General features: G+C 47.5%; 1 protein-coding gene across 1 annotated transcript in view; it reads left to right on the plus strand.

Moving 5' to 3' along the window:
- The first annotated feature begins 8,450 nt into the window (after positions 1–8,450).
- The window catches only part of c3h18orf25 (chromosome 3 C18orf25 homolog), a 128,756-nt gene continuing 118,334 nt past the window's right edge, over positions 8,451–18,872 (plus strand). Inside the window, 1 exon segment of the mRNA XM_038793386.1 lies at positions 8,451–8,869. The gene's annotated coding sequence lies outside the window, so the exon portion shown is untranslated.

Consider the following 18,872-nt stretch of genomic DNA (forward strand, 5'->3'; position numbering starts at 1 on the left):
TCTGCCAAACAAGTAAGGACCCTCTTTCTTTCTCAACATGGTATGTGAAAACATTTGAAGCTGTCAATTTGCGTCATTACGCTATGGCAAAGGATGCAGTGATTTAAATATTTTCCTTCCCACCAGTGTTTCACTTTAACTTCCAACAGTAATATGAATCCAATTCATAACCGTAATTAGCTTTCTTGGTCTGCTGAGTCACTACTTGAATCAACTGAACTGACTGAGCCACAGAGACCAATAAGTGTTCCAGTTTTCATCACTGTGTTGTTTGCCAGGTCATGTTCTACATTTGGTCTTGAGCAGATTAGGTAGGAGAAAATGTGATTTGAAATTAGGGGTGGCATAGTGGTTAGTACTGCTGCCTCACAACTCTAGGGTCCCGGTTCAATTCCGGTCTCGAGTGACTGTGTGGTGTTTGCACTTTCTCCCCGTGTCTGCGTGGGTTTCTCCGGGTGCTCCAGTTTCCTCCCACAGTCCAAAGCTGTGCAGGTTAGGTGGAGTGTCCACCAACAGAAGGCAGGACAGTCCGGCCGACCGACCCCCTCGGTCGCCCGCTGCCTGGACCTTTGAATGGCGCACTTCGCCAGGCCCAGGAGCAGGTTCATAAGGAGGTCCTCTGCCTTCCCTGCTCCTCTTTGCACCGGGTGCCCATAGATCAGGAGCGTGGGACTGAAGTGCCACTTCAGCAAAAGATTGGTCAGAAAACTAAAAAGGGAGAGCACCTTATAAAATGTAGCATAGACATGGTCCATGGACTTCAGCAAAACGACAGGCTTCTTGGGAGTCTGTGAATCAGTGAAATTGGTGATTGTAAGGCACTGCTGCATGAAACACCCTCCGCCCCAGGCCCCCAAGATTGAGGGGGAGAACTCCTCCATAGAGGGACCTCCAGTGGGAATCTCCGCCGCCGGACGGCAACAAGGCAAGCCAAGCCATGGCGTGTCCGGACAGGGTAAGGAGGTGAAGGGTACGCAACAGCAGCCTGTACTGGAAACCGCTCTGCAGTGCGAAAAGACACTGAGGGCAGTTCTGCGAGGTGGCCAGGATTGTGGGGCACCAGCCACCAAGAGAGGTTTCGGGGGCCTGGGGCCAATGTGGAATTCTGTCCGGGCAAGGGTTCGCCCAGACGGGATACCATTGCAGATCTGCGTGTCTTCCTACCTGCGAGTGCCATCAGATCCGAGCACAGCCGTTTTGATGGCATTGGCTGTGAGCTGGATGTCCACCTCATTGTCGGGTGTCATCCAGCCCACTCCTCCGCCACCCAACACTCCCCCGATCCTGGCCACCCCTCGCTCCTCCGCCAGCCACTCAATGGTACTGGTGGATGTGCGGATTCCTTTTTAAAAAAAAAATATTTTTATTAAAGTTTTGCAAAATTTTTCATAATAAATAGTAATAATCCTAACACAACAAAATAGAGTGAACATTAACATAGTGCAGAAAGAGAATACAATAGCAATTAACTAGATGTTACCCAACGCGCCTCAGTCTTCCCATACCCTCCCAACGGAGCACACCCCCCCCCCCCCCAAATGGATCGCTGCTGCTGCTGACGTTTTAATTTTCCCCGAGAAGTCAACGGATGGTATTATGCCCCCGCTCAAACAGCAGCGCTCTGTACACTTGGCAAAATTATTTACACACATAAGTAGGCATTTGTTCGTGGTGTTGTCCCTTGCTTCTCCCGGACGGAGTTCGCTGCCGTTGTCGTCTCGTGCGCACTTACGCGTTGCGGCCCTCCCGTCTTCCCCGTTTTTCCCTGTTCCTGTGGATGCCAAGTTTGTTAACGTTTCCCTGCCTCCCCCTCCCCCCTCCCCCTATATGAAAGCAAATTATTGCGGATGCTGGAATCTGAAACAGAAAGGGAAAATGCTGGAAATCTCAGCAAGTCTGGCAGCATCTGTCGGGAGAGAAAAGAGCTAACGTTTCGAGTCCGATGACTCTTTGTCAAAGCTAACAGACAGAGAGAGTGGGAAATATTTATACTGTGAAGTGAGAATGAAAGATGAGTCATAGCCACAGAAACCCAGGGAAACCGGGTGCTTGTGGCCACAGATACCAAGGGGAAAGAGTGCTAATGGCAATCCCCAGAGAGGACAAAAGATGTGAAAGGTCAAACAGCAGGGAAACTAACATCAGAGGATGAACTGTAGGTGTGGGGGGAGGGAAGGGGGAAGCAAAGAGGAAAAAGGTGCAGGAAAAAAAGAAATGGTAAAAGACAGTTAAAATGAAATGAAAACAAATGGATTGAGGTGGGGCTGATCATCTGAAGTTGTTGAATTCAATGTTCAGGCGGAAGGCTGTTGCGTGCCTAACCGGAAGATTAGATGTTGTTCCTCCAGTTTGCGTTACGCTTCACTGGAACATTGCAGCAGGCCAAGAACAGACATGTGGGCATGGGAGCAGGGTCTTTTGTTAAAATGGCAAGCAACAGGAAGGTCAGGATCCTGAATGTGCACAGACCGAAGATGCTCAGCAAAGCGATCACCCAGTCTGCGTTTGGTCTCTCCGAGCAGCGAATGCAATTGACCAGGTTGAAAGAGGTGCAAGTGAAATGCTGCTTAACCTGGAATGAGTGTTTTGGGCCGGGAACGTTAAGATTGGAAGAGGTAAAGGGGCAGGTGTTACACCTGCCATTGCATGGGAAGGTGCCATGGGTAATGGGAGAGATACTGGGTATGGTGGAGGAGTGGACTAGATTGTCTCGGAGGGAACGGTCTCTGTGGAATGCTGACAGGGGGAGTGAAGGGAAGATGTGTTTGGTGGTGGCATCACGCTGGAGTTGGCGAAAATGGCGGAGGATTATGCTTTGCATACGGAGGCTGGTGGGATGAAATGTGAGAACGAGGGGGACTCTATCCTTGTTCTGTGAGGGAGTGGAGGGGGCGAGGGTAATGGCGCAGGAGATGGACCGAACACTGTTGAGGGCCCTGTCCACAACTGTGGGTGGGAAATCATGGTCGAGGAAGAAGGAAAACATATTCGAAGCACATTTTGGAAAGTGGCATCGTCGGCACAAATGCGAAGGAGTTGAGAGAAAGGGATGGTGTCCTTACAGGGTGTAGGGTGTGAAGAGCTGTAGTCCAGATAGCTGTGGGAGTCAGCGGGCTTGTAGTGGATATTAGTGGATAGTCTATTGCCGGAAATGGAGATAGAAAGATCAAGGAAAGGAAGGGAAGTGTCTGAGATTGTCCAGGTGAAAGTGATGGAGGGTGGAAACTGGAAACGAAGTTGATGAATTTTTCCAGGTCCAGACGAGAGCATGAAGCAGCACCAAAATAGTCATCAATGTATCGGTAAAGGAGTTGTGGTAGGGGGCCCGGATAAGCCTGGAACAAGGAATGTTCCACATACCCCATAAAAAGTCAAGCGTAGCTAGGACTCATGCGGGTACCCATTGCTACACCTTTGATTTGGAGAAAGTGAGATAAGACCATAAGACATAGGAGCGGAAGTAAGGCCATTCGGCCCATCGAGTCCACTCCACCATTCAATCATGGTTGATTTCAACTCCATTTACCCGCTCTCTCCCCATAGCCCTTAATTCCTCGAGAAATCAAGAATTTATCAATTTCTGTCTTAAAGACACTCAACGTCCCGGCCTCCACCGCCCTCTGTGGCAATGAATTCCACAGACCTACCACTCTCTGGCTGAAGAAATTTCTCCTCATCTCTGTTCTAAAGTGACTCCCTTTTATTCTAAGGCTGTGCCCCCGCGTCCTAGTCTCCCCTGCTAATGGAAACAACTTCCCTACGTCCATCCTATCCAAGCCATTCATTATCTTGTAAGTTTCTATTAGATCTCCCCTCAACCTCCTCAACTCCAATGAATATAATCCCACGATCCTCAGATGTTCATCGTATGTTAGGCCTACCATTCCTGGGATCATCCGTGTGAATCTCCGCTGGACCCGCTCCAGTGCCAGTATGTCCTTCCTGAGGTGTGGGGCCCAAAATTGCTCACAGTATTCTAAATGGGGCCTAACTAGTGCTTTATAAAGCCTCAGAAGTACATCCCTGCTTTTATTTCCAAGCCTCTGAGATAAATGACAACATTACATTTGCTTTCTTAATTACGGACTCAACCTGCAAGTTTACCTTTAGAGAATCCTGGACTAGGACTCCCAAGTCCCTTTGCACTTTAGCATTATGAATTTTGTCACCGTTTAGAAAATAGTCCATACCTCTATTCTTTTTTCCAAAGTGCAAGATGAGTTAAAAGAGAAGTTGAGAGATAGAACGAGTTCAGCCAGGCGGAGGAGAGTGTTGGTAGATGGGAATTGTCCGGGTCTCTTTTCGAGAAAGAAGCGAAGGGCTCTCGCCATCCTGGTGTGGGATGGAGGTGTTGAGGGATTGCACATCCATGGTGAATAGAATGCGGTTAGGGCCCACGAACTGGAAGCTGTCAATATGACGCAGGGCATCAGAGGAATCCCGGATGTAGGTGGGGAGGGAATGGACCAGAGGAGTGAGGATGGAGCCAAGATAAAAGGAAATAAGTTCGGTGGGGCAGGAGCATGCTGACACAATGGGCCTGCCGGGACAGTCCTTTTTGTGGATTTTGGGAAGTGGGTAAAAGCGGGCTGTCCAGGGTTGGGGGACTATGAGGTTGGAAGCCGTAGGGGAAGGCATCCGGAGGAAATTAGGTCACTAACGGTGTTGGAGATAATGGTTTGATGTTCAGTAGTCTGGTCATGGTCCAGGGGGAGGTAAGAGGAAGTATCGGAGAGTTGGCGCTCAGCCTCTGCGAGGTAGAGGTCAGTGGTCAGACTTTGTCATCAAACCTGCCGACAAAGGGGGTGCTGTTGTCGTCTGGCGCACTGACCTCTACCTCACAGAAGGGGGGTGGTGGGGACAGAGGGGAAAGGAGAGTGGTAGGGAGATGGGATATTGGCGGAGGGGGGGCCAGTAGGATACTGCCTGAACTATCTATAGAGGCCGAAAAACAAAAGAACCTTCAATTATGATGTGCCAGATTCCGCGAGTTCCCAGAGCAGGTGAAGGGTGACAGTGTTGGGCATGAGTGAACCCTGCACCCCACTGCAGAGAGCCTCATGTGCAGCCTCATGTGCACCCTCTGCTCCCAACACTGGCCGACTGACAGCCTTCGGACAGCCGCCCTCTGGGCCCAGATCCTCCACCACTGAGTGCGGCGGGCGACATGGGCCCACCAACCAACCCAGGGCCTGCCTTAATCCCGCCACCGGGATCATCGACAAGCGGGATCTCCTCGGCTCCTCCCGGGAACCCAGGCCAGCGGGAGGCGGTGGTGCAGATCAGTGCTCCGCCCCTGCCACCTGGTCATCGGAAGGCCTTGAAAACAACTCCAGAAACAGTTCCGGGATGGTGGCAGAGGTGCCCGAAGACAGTGGTTGGGACAGAGGGTCTTCCAAACCATAACCCACTAAGAACCCAAGAAGCAGGGGGTTATCGCTGACCCCTCTCCAGAGAAATTGAACAAGTCCGGGGTGCTAAATTGTACTGGGTGGAACTGGTCCCGTCCGACCCCGAAGCACCCTGCTCGGGGGACAGTGGCAGCTGCTGGGATTTCCTCACTTTCCCCCTGCCTCTTTTCTTTCGGGGACTGGGCGTGACATCTATGGGAATTAACCTAGAGTCACGCCGTTTGCTGGAGAGAGGGTCACACACCAGGGAGACTATCTCTGGAGTCCCCTCCAGGCTGACTCCCCATCCCTCAATGCTTCTCCAGAATTTGTGGCTGGGACAGAGCACCCTCTGGTTCGAAGCCTGTGCAGAAATGTCTCCAGGCCTGGCATCAGATGGCGAAATGTCACCGGGCTGAGGGTGTTACTGGGTCATGGGGCGAGGCATAACGGCTGCACCCGAGTCTGAACCTGACTGCTGGCGAATCGCCCTGCGTGGGCGCTCCCTCACCTCCACGTCAGCAGCCGTGATGTCAGTGGCGCCGACATAGCTTCCCCCAATGAGGGGTCAGTTGCAAGGCCAGTGGAAGGAAGGGGCAGCAGCGGCACCTGTGGACCAGAAGACGTGGTAGGTTTTATCCCCAAAAGGGATCTCAAATGCTCTTTCCAGGACCTCCCAGGCCAGGCAAGCAAAGACCTGGCGCCGGAAGGAGAAAATATGCTTGAGGGAGGGGGTCTTTGAGGCCTAGCAGGAGCGGTACCACGCTAGACCGTACCTCCCCCAGTTGATGGAGGTGAGTGAGCAGGAACTCCTGGGAATAAAAGACAGGACATTAGAGAGAATAACTCTCTTGGCAGTGGCCTCCAGCAGGTCCATTGCCAGGTAGATCCCGCCCACCGTGAGCCCTTTTTCCAGGATGAGGTGGTCTGCCCGCTCGGCTCTCAAAAGAAGACAGCCTTGCCATACACCTTTAAGGCTGCTATGGCCGATGGGCAGACAAATTCGGCCATAGCACAGACACAGGCCTCGAATAACATGGTGGGGTGGGTGTAGCACTTCATCCCGGATTTTTGGGTTATGAGGTGAAATGGTGACGTAGCCCCGGATTGCAGTGGGGAGGGTGGAGGCCACCACACCTGCATTGGCTTTAGAGGGCCCCACCACCGGTGTAGGTGGCGTTGCTGCCATTTTGGTCAGCAGTGGACGATAGGGGAGAAGGGGGAAGGAAAGAGTAACTGAAGGGGAGGGAAAGGGGGAAGACACAGGAAGATGTGGCGCAGGGGGACGGACCACAGCGTGCCCCCAAGTACAAGGGAGGAGCAAGAAGGTAAGGCACAAAATAATAGGCTGGTGCCGAGGATAATCTACCGGGCTGGTCCCCCAAAAGATCTTCGATCCAGCAGCAGGTGTGTGGGGAACAGGGTCATCAGCCCAGCAGGGACCCAGCAAAACAGTCAACGGATATTATCCCGTCTCAGCGAAATCGGCAGATGGTCCAGATGCACCAACTTTCCTCTCCTCTGCGTCCCCTTCCAAGTGTTGCAGCAACCTCCTGTTTGCTGGAAGGCCTCAAGCCCTAGGGCTCTGCAGATGATGCAGTCATCAAACACAAACAGTCCCAGCTCCAAGGGCCTTGCAGATGAAACAGGCAGCAAACAATCCCAGCCCTTCCTCCTCTGCTTCTGCGGCAGGCTGTGGCAATGCAGGGAGGCAGGCAGGCAGTGTGTAAATCCAGTCCCAGGCTGGAGCTCTATCCAAGCCAGGCCAAACCTTCAACTGTGAAGACTTATTTCCCTCTCCTGCAGCTCCCTGTAACATCCACTGAGCTTCAGATAAAGCAGGCGGCAGCAAATCTCTTCCCTCCTCTCCTCCCGAGGCAGCTCAGCAGCAAATCTCTTCCCTCCTCTCCTCCCAAGGCAGCTCAGCAGCACTGGAAACAGCAGCAAACTGAGTGACAGAGCAGCAGCCACTCTCCACAACAGCAACAACTCCAAAGTCTGCACCAGGAGTGCTGGCTTTGGAGTGGCCACTCTCTTGAGGTCCACCAACAACAAAAGAAAGGAAACAAACTGAGGGACAAAGCAAAAAGGGTTAACCTCTGAAAAGTCTGAATGTTTGCAATGAGGTAATTTGGCATTTACTGAACATTAGTGCTTATTCTCAGGTTGTTCAAATTAGGTGGAATGCATTGCTTCTAAATGACGTAACTTTTAACGTAAACATTTACGTCACTGATTTGGTTTTAAAAAGACTAGGCTAACCAAAAGATCTGTGATCTTTCTTTCCCATGTGAAACAGGGCCTGCAGGTATCAGCGGGATTAATCTGTAAATAAATAATACAGTTCAGAACTTTGTAACACCACCACGAGTCTGAAAGTTGATGCTAATGTGGTTGGAACTTGATAAATGTAGCTTTATTTTGCTGTGAAATATTTTGTATGGATTGGTTTATATACTTCACCGAAAATTAAAGCAGTGTTGCAAACCTTCGTTCCGTGATCCATTTGAGTAATTTTAAAGTAATTTCAGTCTACGTGCACCCTCTTTTGGGAAAAGTTTTGTCAAGCGGCTGAGAAGGGAAGGGGCGGTGAGAGAAAATGTTCCGAGATTGGGGGGGGGGGGGGAGTACATTAAAATCTGCAATTTAAGCAACGCTGGGATGGGCTGTGGCTGTACATTAAGTGACAAAACCAAACCTCAGCTCAGACAAAACCTTGGATTTCCAAGAGAGTGAACATAATTATAATTTCCAAGGCTACTTCCTGTTCTTTCCCATGGTGAAGATTAGATAACTCTTTATGCTTATCCGTAAATGATCGGTACAATTTGTAAAAACCAGTAAAGGGAGAAGCTTTCTTACTCTGGAAAGCCTCTGCTAAATCAGTTCTGGGTTGAATTCGAAAGACTTCTTTTATGCGAAACTGAAAACGTTTCATTTAAAATGGTGGCAGGTGGAAAGGCAAGAGCTGGAATATTGCTATGGTAACCTTGAAGGAGGAGAATCACTTCCGGCTCACGGGCGGCCGACCTTTCGCTCGTGGAGCCGGTGAAGAGGCCGCCATTTTGAGAGAAGCCGCAGACGGAGGAGGCAGAGCCGCAGCCACGACCATGTTGCCGGCCCAGCTGCCAACGGCCTTCCGCGCGAACTCTCCGTTCGGGCGCGCTCCAGTGAGGGATCCCGAGATTTAGCATTCGGGCTTCCAGGGAGCGCAAGCCACGGAGAACGGGTGCGGTGGGAAGGCAAAAAAAAAAAATCTCCCCTCCGAGCGGGAGTCTCCGCCATTTTGGGAGAGGGCAGTGATTCTGTGAAGAGAGGCCGCAGCCACTGAGACTCAGATCCGCTTTCCGGATTTTTATTTCGTTGCCCCGCGCAAGGACCCGCCCCGTTGTGTTGACCGCGCGCAGTGCCGGTGAAGCTGCAGTGCGCAGGAGCGGAAGTGAGCTTGTTTTGGGAGCGAGGGATACGGACTCAAAACGGTAAGAACCCGAGAGAGAGAAAGAGATAGAAATGAGACCTTGGAGGGGAGAAGGAGAAAGGGACGGAGAGGAATGGAAATAATTAAAGAAATATAGAGCGAGAGGACGGGATTCCTGGGATGCAGAGGTTTGATTTGAAGAAACGTTGAGCAAATTGGGCCTATAGTCACTGGAATTTAGTAGAAAGAGGGATGATCTTATTAAACGCATAAGATTCAGAGGGGGCTTGAAAGGTTCGATGCTGAGAAAATGTTTCCCCTCATGGAGAATCTAGAACCAGGATGCACAATTTATAAAGTAAGGCCCTTCTATTTAAGTGGCGATGAAGAGGAATTTCTTCTGAGGGTTATTAATTTTTGCCATTCTCTTCCATGGAGAGAACCGGAGGCTGGGCCATTAAATATATTCAAGGCTGTGTTAGATTGTTCATCTACAGGGGATTCAAGGGTTATGGTGGGCAGCCAAGAAAGTGGAGCTAAGGCTGCCCACCTTAGATCAGCCATAGTACTTTCTGAATGGCAGATGGCCCGCTTCTATGTTTATGTCATTAAGGGAGGGGTGCAATTGGGAGGGAGAATGGAGCGGGGCAGAGTGATGGGCAAAAAAGATAATGTGGGAAGTGTAAACTTAGTAGGGAGAGAAGGGGCTACAGAGAGATACCAAGTGACTGAAATGATGGAGAAAAAGAGTTGTAAGGAAGATGGGTTTCTGCAGACCATTGCGGTTCATTGAGATGTGCAAACACCGACTGGTTGGTGTATGTTATATACAGAAATTAAACGAGAGATAAAAATGTAAGTTATGCACTGGCTCAAATAAGGAAAACAGGCTTAGCAGAAGGCATGCACGTGTGTATTTAGCAAGTGGGAGGTAAATGTGAGGTGAAGACAGAGTAAGCACCATGTATTTCTCTCGTACCATATTACATCTTGGGGTGTCTCAAACACTTAATGCATAATGAATGCACTGTAGGGATTCTATATAAAGAATTATTTAGAAATGCAGTCACTGCTGATATGTAGACAAGCAAAGGTAATTTTGCACACCAACATCCAAGTTAAAGTAATGTTCAAGAGAAAGAGGTAGGTAGTTCAGGAGTCCCCATTGGGGTCCTGCTCGTAAATTGGTATTCTATTTTGGAGGCTGATGAGGGTTCCTCCCGAGAGCGCACACAGAACCAAGCCTCTGGCTGCCAAATCGACTCCAGGGTGGTCTATTGTCTCCTTGGTACCAGGGTCTGGGATGTAACTGAACTGCTGCAGGGCATCCTGAAGGGGAGGGTGATAAAGCAGAGGTGACGGTACATGTTGGTACCAATGACATGGTTAGAAAGAGGGATGAGGTCTTGCATCAAGAATTCAGGGAGTTAGGCAGACTAAAAAGCAGGACCTCTCAAATTGTAATCTCTAGATTACTTCCAGTGCCACTTGCTAGTGACTACAGAAATGGGAGAATAGTGCAGATGAATGCGTGGCTTAAGAGTTGATACAGGAGGGAGCGTTTTAGATTCCTGGATCACTGGGACTGTTTCTGGGGAAGTCGGGACCTGTACAAGCAGGACATCTGAACTAGAATGGGACTAACGTTCTTGTCGTCGGGTCTGCTAGGGGGAGGGGGACACAGGCTGTTGGCAAAATAAGGACACAGCATAATACAGAAGAACAATCAAGTCAGAGGGAATACAGCGGACGTAATTTTCAAGGGAACAAGGCTGGATGGCCTCTACTGTAACGTCAGGAGTATTACAAGTAAAACAGATGAGTTAAAGGTGAGAATTGACAAGTGGAATTGTGATATAGTAGACATCACAGAGATGTGGTTGAGGGAGAGGCAGGATTGATAGCTCAACATGATAGGATATAGAAGCTTCAGGTGAGACAGCGGAGGAGGCATTGCAAATAATATTCTTTATTAGTGTCACAGGTAGGCTTACATTAACACTGCAATTAAGTTATTGTGAAAATCCCCTAGTCGCCACACTCTGGCACCTGTTCGGGAGAATTCAAAATGTCCAATTCACCTAAAAAGCATGTCTTTTGGGAGGAAACCAGAGCACCCGGAGGAAACCCACATGATATACGGGGAGACGTGCAGACTCCGCACAGACAGTGACCCAAGCCTGGAATTGAACCTGGGACCCTGGCACTGTGAAACAACAATGCTAACCACTGTGCTACCATGGGCCAGTTACCGAAGTAAGGAAAGATGATATATTGGAGGGGGCTTCAAATGAAGCTTTGGGGGTAGAACTTGGGGGATATAAAAGTGACAGTCATATTGCTAGGTGTTTATTATATACCTACAGATAGTCAGCAGGAAATTGAGGAGCAAATGTGTGTGCAATTCACAGATCTGTGTAAAAATAATAATAGGTAATTTAATTAGGTGGTTTCAACTTTCCCAACAATAATTGGGATAGTCGTGGTGTAAAGGGCTTAGATGGAGTGGAGTTCTTAAAATGTATACAGGAGAACCTTTTAGGTTACTATGTAGAGGGTCCAACAAGGGACAGCGCAGTGCTGTACTTAAATCTTGGGAATGAAGCTGGACAGGTGATTGAGGTGTTGGTGGGGGAGCATTTTGGTGATAGCAACCACAACTTGGTACAATTTAAGCTTGTTATGGACAAAGAAATAGACCAATTGCAAAAAGAGTTTTGGATTGGGAGAGAGTGGATTTTAAGAAAATAAGGCAGGATCTGGCCAAGATAGACTGGGAAGAATTACTGTGGGGAAATCGACAGAAAAGCAGTGGGGGGTTCGAAAAGGAAATTGGGAGGGTACAAGCCTGACGTGTTCCCTCTAGGGTGATAGGAAGGAGTAACAAACCCAGAGAACCATGGATGACTAGGATACAATGAGAAGGAAAAGAGGCTTTTAGCAAATACAAGAGAACAAATCAGTGGAGGCATTAGTGGTGTACAGAAAGTGCAGGATGGAGCTTAAAGGAATTAGGAGAGCAAAAAGGGGACGTGAGAAAGCTCTGGCTGGTAAAAGTGGGGAAATTGCTAAAATATAATATTAACATCATTGGGAAGAGGATAACCAAGGAAAGAGTAAGGCACATTTGGGATCAAGGGGCAATCTGTGGGTCGAGCCAGAGGACATTTGTAGGGTGTTGAACAAATATTTCACATGTCTTCACCCAAGAGAGAGGAAGTAGGCATGGAACTCTGGGAGAGAGACTGCAAGGTTCTTGAACAAATTGATTGAGGGTGTGACAAGGTTTTGGAGGTGTTGGCAGGCTTAAAAGTGGACCAGTCTCCAGGTCCGAATGAATTGTGTCCCAGGCTACTGTGGCAGGTGAGAGAAGAGATTGCAGGGGCTCTGACCCAAATTTTAAATTCCTCCCTGGCCACTGGGGAGGTGCCAGAGGGTTGGAGAACAGTTAATGTTGTTCCACTATTTAAGAAAAGTTGTAGAGATAAACTAGGGAACTACAGAACAGTGAGTCTCACGTCAGCAGAAAGGAAACTATTGGAGAAAACTCTGAAGGGGGTCTATCTTCATGTGCAGAGGTAAGGTTTGATCAGGATAGACAGCATGGATTTGTCAGAGGGAAGTATTGCCTAACAAATGTGATTGAATTTTTTGAGGAAGTGACCGGTGTATCAATGAGGGTAGTGCAGTTGATGGAGTTTATATGGCTTTCAGCAAAACCTTTGACATGGTCCTATGTGGGAGACTTATAAAGAAGGCAAATGCATATGGGATACAGGGTAACTTGATAAGGTAGCATGTGGATAGCACAATGGCTTCACAGCTCCAGGGTCCCAGGTTCGATTCCGGCTTGGGTCACTGTCTGTGCGGAGTCTGCACATCCTCCTCGTGTGTGCGTGGGTTTCCTCCGGGTGCTCCGGTTTCCTCCCACAGTCCAAAGATGTGCAGGTTAGGTGGATTGGCCATGATAAATTGCCCTTAGTGTCCAAAATTGCCCTTAGTGTTGGGTGGCGTTACTGGGTTAGTGGGATAGGGGGAGGTGTTGACCTTGGGTAGGATGCTCTTTCCAAGAGCCGGTGCAAACTCGATGGGCCGAATGGCCTCCTTCTGCACTGTAAATTCTATGAAATTCAAAAATTGGCTCAGTTGTGGGAAACACGATGATGACCGACGGCTGCTTTAGTGACTGGAAACAGTGTCTGGAAACGTGCCACAGGGATCTATGCTGGGTCTCCTATTATTTATCATTTACATAAATGACATAGATGACTATGTGGGGGGTAGGATCAGTAAGTTTGCAGATGACCGTGTGGTTGAGTATCTTTGGTTGCTGGAAGATATAGATGGGATGGCCAAATGGGCAGATAGCTAAGTGGCAGATGGAATTTAACGCTGAAAAGCACGAGGTGGTACACTTTGGAAGGAGTAATTTGCTGAAATATTCAATGTGGCACAGTGGTTAGCACTGCTGCCTCACAATTCCAGGGACCCGGGTTCAATTCCGGCCTCGGGTCACTGTGTAGAGTTTGCAGTTCCTTCCCGTGTTTGCGTGGGTTTCCTCCGGGTACTCCGGTTTCCTCCCACAGTCCAAAGATGTCCAGGTTAGGTGGATTGGCCACGCTAAATTGCCCCTTTGTGTCCAAAAGGTTAGGAGGTGTCACTGGGTTACTTAGATAGGGTGGAGGCATGGGCTTAAGTAGGGTGCTCTTTCCAAGGGCCGGTGCAGACTCGTTGGGTCGGATGGCCTCCTGCACTATAAATTCTATTATTCTATGAATGGTATGACACTGCAAGTTCGAAGGAACAAAGGGACTGTCGCGTATTTGTCCATAGATCTCTGAAAGTGGGAGGGCAGGTTAATAGGGTAATGAAAAGGCATATGGGACACTTGAAATTATCAATAGAAGCATAGATTACAAAGCAGGGAGGTCATGTTGAAGTTGTATAGAACTTTGGTGAAGCACAGCTGGAGTACTGTGTGCAATTCTGCTCACCACATTATAGGAAGGATGCGACTGCACTGGAGGGGATGCAGAAGAGGTTCACCAGGATGTTGCCTGGAATGAAACATTTTAAGTTATGAAGAGAGGTTAGATAGGCTTGCTTTGTTTTCATTGGAGCAGAGAACTGTGACCTAATTGAGGTGTACAAAATTATGAGGGGTGTGGATAGGGAGAAGCTGTTCCCCATTGTTGACGGGTCAATCACGAGGGAACATAGGTTCAAGGTGACGGGCAAGAGGTAGGGGGTGATTTGAGGAGAAACCTTTACCCAGAGGGTGGTGACGGTTTGGAATACACTCCCTGGGAGGGTGATAGAGACAGCTTGCCTCACATCCTTTTAAAAAGTACCTGGATGAGCACTTGGCATGTTGTAACATTCAAGGCTATGGGCCAAGTGCTGGCAAATGGGATAAGATAGTTAGGTCAGGTGTTTTTCATGCGTCGGTGCAGACTCGATGGGCCAAAGGGCCTTTTCTACAATGTATTTTCTTGTGATTCTGTGACATGTTTGAATTCATCTATTTGTGAGAATTGTCCAGGGTGGCAGGAGAATTGTTTTTCTCCTAATGCTCTGGCACTTTTTATGTCCAATTAAGAAACTTTGGGATTGACATACAAACTTCAGGAACCAAGAAGGTAGTGAATGAAACACAGCCAAGTCTGCTAATATACTGGGGTGACCAACTAATAAGATAAGTGGTTAAGAAAGAGATCAGGGGGCAGCACGGTGGCACAGTGGTTAGCATTGCTGCCTACGGCGCTGAGGACCCGGGTTCGAATCCCGGCTCTGGGTCACTGTCCGTGAGGAGTTTGCACATTCTCCCCGTGTCTGTGTGGGTTTCACCCCCACAACCCAAAAGATGTGCAGGATGGTGGATTGGCCATGCTAAATTGCCCCTTAATTGGAAAAAATAATTGGGTACTCTAAGTTTATTTAAAAAAAAAAGAAAGATCAGTACAGCCATACAGAAATGTCAAGTACAGGAGGGGCAGGAGACCTTGGGGCAAAATGAGTCAAAGGTCTGTGTTTGAAAACAGGACGAGAAGGGAGTTAGAAAAATTTAAACGGGCTGTGAAGAGGGAGAGAGACAAAAGGAAAGTCGGTATACAGGCAGATGGGCTCAGAACAAAGTCTTGCTGAAACTTCACAAACCACTGGTTAGTCCTCAGCTGGTGTGTACTGTACTGGCCACCATGCTTGAGAATGGACGTCAAGTCGAGAGGGTAATTAATAGGATGATACCAATGATACGGGAATTCAGTTATTTGGAGAAGCTGGGATGTTTCTTTTTGGAGAAGAGATTGAGAGAGATAATATTCAAAATTATGAGGGGTTTTAATAAAGGAGGGAAAAATTTCCATTTGCAAATGAGTCAGTGATTAGCACAAAGTCATGAAGATCTGGGACACTCCTGTAGTAGAATCAGATTTCAAAAGGTAATTGGACGTGTACTTGAAGGATCTCATCTGTTGGATTATGGGAGAAAGCTGGAGAATGGGACTAAATTGAACAATATTTTAAAGAGCCAGCACAAGTACAATAAACTAAATGGCCTATGTTGAAAGATTCTATGATACTAGAAGCATAAATGGACAGGAAGGTAGGTGGGAAGTGGTATACTAATCACAAATGCAGTCCTGAGGACAAGGTGAAAGACCTGAGGGGAGGCAGTCACATAGCCATATAAGAACATAGATTGAGGGAGTGGTGCCAACTGGTGTCCTCAGTTATATGAAAGATGGTCCCTCTGCAGTGCTTTTAAATAGCAACAGGATGATGTGCTCAGATTTCTGGAATGGGACGAATCCACCAAGATTGAGCGATAAAGCTATGCGACAGAATGATGCTGAGAACGAGTCAAAGGACTAATGCGGAGAAAGTTAGCCACAGGCAAATTAACTCAGAACAAGTTCTGCCTATTATGGAAGTGTTGGAGAGGTGTGGATATGCCTCCAGGTTGACAGTGCTTAAGATGTATAGGTAAAACTGGAGATGGAGAAAAACATTTAATATCAGGCCTAACGTTTTGACGGACAGGATGTAAGGATCAAATTAGATAAAGCACAAAAGATAAAGATAAACACCTATGGGTGAAAGAAAGAGGCAAGCTTGCAGTGAAAGAGGCGAGCCAGGAATAGAGAAGGAGAAAGAGATAAATAAATAATTTTTTATTATTGTCACAAGTAGGCTTACATTAACACTGCAATAAATTTAGTGTGAAAATCCCCTAGTCGCCACACTCCGGTGCCTGTTCCGGTACACTGAGAGAGATGCAAACAAACCAAGAAAGGGAGTTGCGAAATCTGGGAGTAAAAGTGCAGTGGATGGTGGCCATGGAGCAAAATAAACTGAGGTAGATTGAGACAGAGTGAAAGACCAGGGATATGCAGAAAAAAAGAGGGAGATATCATTGGAGTGAAAGAGAGAAGCTACATGCAGTTTGATTAGAAATGCAGTCAAGACGTCAAACATTCTAAGTTTTGTGGGATTTCATGATATCTGTATATATCAGATATATGCAGATAAAATAATGCCTAGATTTTACAAAGAAGGAAATCCATGATTGATGGGAAGTAGAAGTATAGCTATAGCGATTGGAATCAATCAACATTTGGTTATTTACTGGGTCACTGTTTGTGTGGAGTCTGCACGTTCTCCCTGTGTCTGCGTGGGTTTCCTCTGAGTGCTCTGGTTTTCTCCTACAAGTCCCGAAAGACGTGCTGTGAGGTAATTTGGCCATTCTGAATTCTCCCTCTGTGTAACCGAACAGGCACCGGAATGTGGCGACTAGGGGCTTTTCACAGTAACTTCATTGCAGTGTTAATGTAAGCCTGCTTGTGACAATAAAGATTATTATTATTATAGATGGAAAGTCTGACTAAGATACTGCATTATTACTAATGATGCTTAAAAACAACCAAGTTGAATCTATCTTCCCAAGTTCATCGGGAACATTTAAATCTCTCTTTATAAAAAAACTGGACATTAATTTATTTACAATAACAGAGGCGGCACAGTGGTTACCACTGCTTTTCCACAGCGCCAGGGACCCTGTTTCGATTCCAACTTCGGGTGACTATCTGCGTGGAGTTTGCACGTTCTCCCAATGTCTGCATGGGTTTCTCTGGGTGCTCCAGTTTCCTCCCACAATCCAAAGTTGTGCAGGTTACATCGATTGGCCCTGGGGTTATGGGGAGTGGGCCTGGGAAAAGTGCTTTTTTGTATGGTTGGTGCACAGTTGAATGGCCGCCTGCAGTGTGGATTCTTAATGTAAAACATTTTTTTAACAAGCAATATTTAAGCAATTGTTATCTGTCAAGTAGCATTTGAATTTTAAAAAATAACTTGACAAAATACCTACATTTTATGGGGTGTAAGTTAATCCTAAAAAGAAGAAAGTGTGTTTTTTTAGTGTAGGTAACTGGATCAGATGAGGAAGATTAACAGCAGATGGATGTTGCATTGAGAGTAGAAACTTGAAGCAGTTATAAATGTGCTGTTGTTCCTTGTGATCTACAGCTCACTGCAGCTGAAAATAGTGATTGCATACATGATGTTTCCTAGACCTGTTCCAAGAGCTAGTTTGGAGTTTTATCATTGATGTTACCAGCTTCGCAGCGTGTAAAATGGATCTGTGCAGGTGTCACAGTGCATTGTTGTTTCAAACACATGGAAATAATTTTCTTGTTCACAGTTGGAGTTTGCTGTGCTGCCACGATTTAGACATTAAACCAGTGATTGCACTTCAAAAGTACGTTGACTATAGAGCACTTTGAAACAATGGGTGTGAAAGGTGCTATATAAATGGTAGCCTTTACTTTTAATCACTCCCACCCTCCACCCACCAAATCATTATTCCCTCCCACATTTCCATTGCCGCTGTTCTTTCCCTAGCTCCACTCACTTCCCGTGCCTCAGCAAATGACTTGTTAAAAATTTGCATATATTATAAATCCTGCATGATAGCAGGACATCGCAAATCGCTTTGCAGTCAGTGAATCACTTTAAACATAGAGGGTGTTGCTCAGGTGACTGGATGGCTGGTTTGTGATGCAGAGTGAGGCCAACAGCGCAAGTTCAATTCCTGTACAGGCTGAGGTTATTCATGAAAGCCCTGCCTTCTCAACCTTTCCCCTTGCCTGAGGTGTAGTGACGGTCAGGTTAAATCACAACCAGTCAGCTCTCCCCCTCAAATGGGAGAGCAGCCCATGGTGCTCTGGGACTGTGGCAGCATTTAATTAAAAAAAAATCTTTATTGTCACAAGTAGGCTTATATTAACGCTGCAATAAAGTTACTGTGAAATGCCCCTAGTCGCCACATTCCGGTGCCTGTTCAGGTACGGAGGGAGAATTCAGAATGTCCATAATTACCTAATAGCACGTCTTTCAGGACTTGTGGGAGGAAACTGGAGCACCCGGAGAAAACCCACGCAGATACGGGGAGAACGTGCAGACTCCGCACAGACAGTGACCCAAGCCGGGAATCGAACCAGGGACCCTGGCGCTGTGAAGCCATAGTGCTAATCACTATGCTACCATGCTGCCCAGTCAGTGTTGGAGGGAATGCAGCCAGTTTGCACACAACCAACTCCCACATACAGCAATGTGATGATGACCAGATAATCTGCGTTTATGCTGTTGATTGAAGGATAAATATTGTCCTTGACTCTGGGGATAATTTGAAAATAGTGTGTTGGGATCTTTTATGCCCATAAGTGAGTGGACAGGATCTTAATTTAATGTCTCGTCTGATGATGCAGTACTCCCTCAGTATTCTTTTTTTAAATTTTTTTTCCAATTAAGGGGCAATTTAGTGTGGCCAATCCACCTACCCTCACATCTTTAGGTTGTGGGGGTGGAACCCATGCAGACACGGGGAGAATGTGCAAACTCCAGACAGACAGTGACCCAGAGCCGGGATTGAACTCGGGTCCTCAGCGCCGTAGGCAGCAGTGCTAGCCACTGCGCCACCTTACCACCCCCTTTCCCTCAGTATTCTACTGGCGTTTCAACCTAGATTATTGTGCTCCAGTCTGTAGTGGGATTTGAACCATCTGACT

The sequence above is a fragment of the Scyliorhinus canicula genome, chromosome 3 (genome assembly GCF_902713615.1).
Source record: "Scyliorhinus canicula chromosome 3, sScyCan1.1, whole genome shotgun sequence".
NCBI lineage: Eukaryota > Metazoa > Chordata > Chondrichthyes > Carcharhiniformes > Scyliorhinidae > Scyliorhinus > Scyliorhinus canicula.